Here is a 6,215-nt window from a genome sequence, read left to right on the forward strand (position 1 = left end):
AGTAAACATAGGAGCTTCCTATGGAATCACAACAAGCAGAGATCTAGAAAACTGTGAGGAAATGATTCAGAAAGTACATTGGAAATTTGTGTAACTTTTCATTATTCAACAATATTAATTACTTGTTGAAATGGGAACACCCTTTAATTTTCTGACAAACCCTATTTAACTGGCTAAAGTGACTGAAACCCTCCAGCAGCAGATTGTCCAGATGAACGCCAGCCATAGTGACCCTCTCAGCCATAGCAAGCCATAGATTGTTATGTGTCTGTAATTTCTCGAATATCGCATCTTTACCACATTACACACTCATTCAAATCCCCCAAGAAGGCTGGTCGCCCTTGATAGACGAATGCCAGAGAGGACAGGATAAGGGCACTTTCACACTGGCGTTGTTTTTCAAATCCGTGGTTCAGTGATTTTCACAGATAACACACTGAGCCATTGATTTTTTAAGGGGGGTTTCAAATATTTTTTTTTCACTAATCTGTGGTCCATTCATAAAATTTTTAAACCAGTCTGTTGTTTTCTAATGGGAATCACGGAAGGCAATAATAGTCTATGTAACTGATTACATGTCAATTTTTTTCACTGATGAGGCTGGGAAATCAGGTGTGATGTTTTCAAACCTTTGCAAAACGGAAGCAAAACTGAGACACAACGCAACGGACATGCAATACACAAGTGAGATCACTCTTAGGCAGAGAATCTCCATGGGTAATAGTTTTACACAGCTGGAATCTCATCATAGTGACACATTGAAGAGCATTTGGACTGAAGATCCACAAGATCCCTACAATGACCAAACCTCTCAGCTGAGGAGCATGTAGTGTGACCAGTGGAGAAGTGGTCCACAGTTCTTTTTAGTGATGAAAGCAAGTTTATTAATGCTGGATGATTGATCTGGAGGAGTATATGATCAGCTATTAGTTGGTCTAGTTTCCAGGTGGATTTTCGGGTGTAGGGACTAGGTCACGCCTCTGGTTCGTGAGGCTACGCACCTTTTTGTACAAGTCGGAAAACTGCCTGAAAATTCTCTTAAAACCCTCACAAATGTAGTGCAACGCATTTCAAGTGCAAAATATTCCACCATTCTTGTGTAGAAAGATTGATAAATCTCCAATGTGTCCTCCTCTAATCTGCTGAATGCACGTGTCCAATTGTTTGTTGTTTCTTTACCTTTTGGACAATTAGCTGTCAAGCAGAATGTTTTGGCAAAAGTGGCAACAAACTTGGAGTTTCAGAAGTTACACTAAAGCAGATTGCAACAGTTTTCATATATTTAGGCAACAGAGGCTGCAACAAAGGCATAGACGTGGATGTCTTTTGGCCACATCTCACAATAATGATGTGTTCATTACAAACAATGCCACAATAAGTGCTATTAAACGACCTAATCGGAATCGGACCTACTTGGAACCATTTTTGCAAACTGGACCGTTAGGTTTGTCAATAAATTAGCACCAGGTGCCAGACTGACACCAATACCTTGCAGGTATCTGAAAGTATTCTCTCAGTTAGCTCAGTGTTCTTTTTAAACAATTTTCTTCTAATTTTTATCCTGTGCTTTAGAATATATACAATTTATAAAGTAAGCTTAAAGGGGTATTCCAGGAATAAGCATAATTTATATACAAATGGTTCCTTAAAATATAAGCTAATGTGTAAAATTAGTTGTTATTTAAAATTTTGTTTCCCTTAGCAGACAATGCTGGTGACATAGACTGTAATGAAGAATTAAAATTCTACTGGCCCTTTAATCAGTCCGTTAATCTCCTTCACCCGGTCCGATGCGGAGCAGACACAGGACAGAAGATGGCTGCTGGTCACATGTCCACATCACATGTCCTGCACCTGCCTGGGGAGGTCATGTGATCACCACTACGGTAGTCGGTTGGTTCCAGTGCATCCAGTAGGGCCAGTGTTGTGGTGATGTGCAGGGATGGCAGTTACACATCATTACTATGGTATCAGAGCAGGACAGTCTGTTACATCACCACTGGGCATAGACCATAAGAGGGAGGAGGAGTTACTGAGAAGGAAAGGATCATGGGACTTATAGTTTCCAGTGGCAGCCATCTTGGTGATACTTTAGAGAGGCCATAAAATTTTGTAAATCATAAAATCAAACTATTTGAGCTCCATTTTGTAACTAAGGATATTGAGTATTGTTGTACTCATTTATTTATATCATCATGGGTTTTTGTGTCAGAAGTTCATATTCCCGGAATACCCCTTTAACCCCTTAACGCTGAAGCCACTTTTCATCTTCCTGACACGGCCCATTTTTTCAAATCTGCCCTGTGTCACTATAAGTGGTTATAACTTCGAAACGCTTTAACATATCCAAGTGATTTTGAAATTGTTTTCTCGTGACACATTGTACTTCATGTTAGTTACAAAATTTTGGTTTATGAGAAAATCAGATATTTGGTGAAAATCTGGAAAAATTCTCAATTTTCGAAATTCAAAATGTTCTACTTTTTCCACACATGAGTCATAACACCAGAAAACATAATAACTAACATTCACCAAATGTCTACTTTATACCTCAGTGGTTTTTTATGCATCCTCTTATTTTTGTAGGATGTTATGGGCCTTTGAACGTTAGGTGCGATTTTTCACATTTTCATAAAAAAAGCTAAATCCTGCTATTGAGGGACCCTCTCAGGTTTGAAGTCACTTTGAGAGGCCTAAATAAAAGTAAAACCCCATAAATTACCCCATTATAGAAACTACACCCCTCAACGTACGTAAAACAACTTTTATGAAGTTTGTTAACCCTTTAATTGGTTTACAGGGGTTAAAACAAAATCGGATGCAATTTTGAAATTTTTTTTTTTTACTAAATTAATGTGTTTTTCATAAAATGTACAAATTCTCAGTGGATAAAATACCAAAACGCTCCACAAAATTTGATACCCAATCCCTCCCGTGTATAACCATACCCCATATGTGGTGGTAACCTGCTGTATGGGCACATGCCAGGGCATCGAAGGGGAGCTGCGCCATTCAGAGCAGATTATGTATTGTCACTTTTTATTGGCTATACAATCTTTATTTTTTTGGCAATTTGGACATATAAGGGCTTATTTTTTGCGACATGAGATGAACTTTACAAATACTTCATTTTAGTGGGTCTGTAGCTTTTTGATAAGATTTTATTAACTCTTTAATATATGGAGGAAAAGAAAATTGTCAATTTTGGGTTCTTTTTTTTTGTATATTTTGGGGGTCGTACACCATACACTAAAAATACTATAATATTTTTATTCTCTAGATCACTACGATTACGGTGATACCTCATTTATATAGTTTTTTTTATATATTTTACAGGAAAAAAACAAATATAAAGAAAATCTCAGTTTTTGCATCGCCATCTTTCCAGGATATAACTTTAATATTTTTTTGTTGACAGAGCTAGTTTAGGGCTTATTTTTTACGTGCTGAGTTGTCCTTTTCAGTGGTACCATTTTGGTGCACATAACTTTTTTTTTATCACTTTTTGGAACATTTTTGTGAAGGGATTTTATGAAAATTTAAATTTTTGGCGAGTTTTTCGCGTTTTGTTATTACGGCGTTCACCGTACGGGTCCAATAATGTTTCTGACTTATTGTACAGATTGTTACGGACGCGACGATACCAAATATGTGGGGTATTTTGGAAATTTTCAGGTTTTTTTCACTTTATTAGATGTGTATAGGGAATGTTTGTGTTTAGGGGGACTTTAACTTTAGTTAATTATTCTTATTCAAAAGTGTGTTATTAGTGTTTTTTTACCTTTTTTCTTTACTTTTACAGGTTAGCTTGAACAAGTGATCCATTGATCACTTGTTCAAGCTATTCTTCACCTAGTACAGTGTAATACAGATGTATTACACTGTATTATGTGACACACTGAGCATGCTGCGCATGCTCAGTGTGTCACAGCCGGGTCCTGCCAGAAGGATTCCAGCTAAATGCCCCTGACACGCCGCGGTCAGCGCGACTGCGGCGTGTTAGGGGTTAACACCTGCGATCGGAGAAATCTCCGATCGCGGGTGTTAGAGGCAGGTGTCGGCTATAATGTATAGCCGACACCCGCAGCTTCTGGCGCCGGCTCCGTTCAGGAGCCGGCGCCAGAAGCTTGACGTACTATTACTGCATTTTGCGGGAACGCACCTCCCGCCATGCAGTAATAGTACGTCAAATGCTATTTTACTCATGTTGGGATATATTCACATAGGACATCACAATGACCTTGACAATTAAGAAATAGTTTGTTGTTCTCTCATTTAGATCTACAGTGTATATAACCCATGTCATTTACCACCTTTTAGTAACACAGTTTCCAACATGCCAATTAAATGGCTTATTTATGTAGCATATTTCTTACAATATAACCATATTAAAAGGGAACCGGTTGTCAGTAATTGCCCTAATAAACCACTACCATTATATTGTCAAACAGCTTAATACCTTCTAGGTTTTTTTTTCATGGTCCTGTATGATGGTATCAACCTGAAAATCAGAAGTGTAAATTGAATGTATAAAGTCAAGGGGGTGGAGAATTTAAAACTGAAGTTAAGATGGGGAGCTCTGGATGCCTCCAAGTCTGGGGTTGGCATCATGCACTGGACTTGAGGAGACCTATTTAGTGATGTCTCTAGATGCAGAACCATCAATTACAGTGAAAAGGACTTTCTGAGGAAGAGAGAGCTTGACTTCAGTGTTAATATCCCCACCTACTTGACTTTATACAACCAGTTTACTTTTTGATTCAAAGTAGATTTTCTGGATGATGCCTCCACACTGGGCCATGAAAGAAACATGATCTGGAAGGTGTTTAGCTGCTTGACAACATACTGGTAGTGGTTTATTAGGTCAATTTATCCTAAAAAGTTCCCTTCAAGGTCGCGTCAACCGAGCACCTTCTGGCTCCTCCGATAACTAATTTATGCGTGCCCACTGCTTCATCATTATGCACCCCTCCCAGCCCACTCTGTGGTCAGACAGCCTGTGGATGTATACACACGTGACTATATAACCTTATTTTCTGGCTCATGTGGAAAATAAGTGAATAGAAATCCAGAGCGAAAGAAACATAAAGTGCAGAAAAACCTTTTTCATAAAGTGCAGTTCAGAATACATACTAACAATACTACAAACACTGATAAATGGCAGACTCAATTTAGCGTTCCATATCTGATGGTTGCGCCAGAGCATTTGAGCTGTGACTGAGCAGCTGTTACAAGTTACAGTAATTGTGTGCAACTTCATCAGAATACATTGCATGATATTTGCCAAAGAGAAAAAAAAATAAGAACACACAAGAGAAAGGCGCCTCATGTAATACTGTTGGGATAAATATAGGCTAAAACAGCCCAGTGGGGAGGAAAACATGGGGGTACACTATTGTCAAAAGAAAACTGCTCTGGCTGTATATAGTATCTATGGAGGGTTTTATGGCTGTATATATGATCAATGAGGGGGCTAGATATAATTAAATTAATAGGGGTCTCTTTATAGGGTCTGTATTTTAATCAAACTCAGGGGCTGTACATGAAGTACTGTATATAATTTAATTTGGGAGTGTGTATATGGGGGCTGAATGTTGAGGCGTTAAATAAATTAGAGGGGGTTATATATATATATATATATATATATATATATATATATAAGGCGGTCCCCTACGTAAGAACACTCGACTTACATACGACCCCTAGTTACAAACGGAGCCCTGGATATTGGTAATTTATTGTACTTTAGTCCTATGCTACAATAATCAGCTGTAACAGTTATCATAGGTGTCTGTAATGAAGCTTTATTGGTAATCCTGGTTCTTATGACAACCCAACATTTTTAAAATCCAATTGTCACAGAGACCAAAAATGTTCTGGCTGGGATTGCAATGATAGAATATACAGTTCTGACTTACATACAAATTCAACTTAAGAACAAACCTACAGACCCTATCTTGTATGTAACCCGGGGACTGCCTGTATATATAAAAAAGGGATGTGAATGTAAATTAGCAGGGTGCCGTACGTAAATTACTAACAGAGTTGTTGAAACACACTGCAAACAAATCAGTCAAAACACAAAAGTAGTGATATGTGTTTTGCGAGGAAATCTACCACCAGGATGAAGGATTGTAAACCATGGACACTCACATGTAGGTGTGTGCCCCCTCTTATGCCCTTGTGTTTACAAAACAAATTCTCTTGAAAAATTA

This window comes from Engystomops pustulosus, chromosome 4, assembly GCF_040894005.1.
Source record: "Engystomops pustulosus chromosome 4, aEngPut4.maternal, whole genome shotgun sequence".
NCBI classification, from domain to species: Eukaryota; Metazoa; Chordata; class Amphibia; order Anura; family Leptodactylidae; genus Engystomops; species Engystomops pustulosus.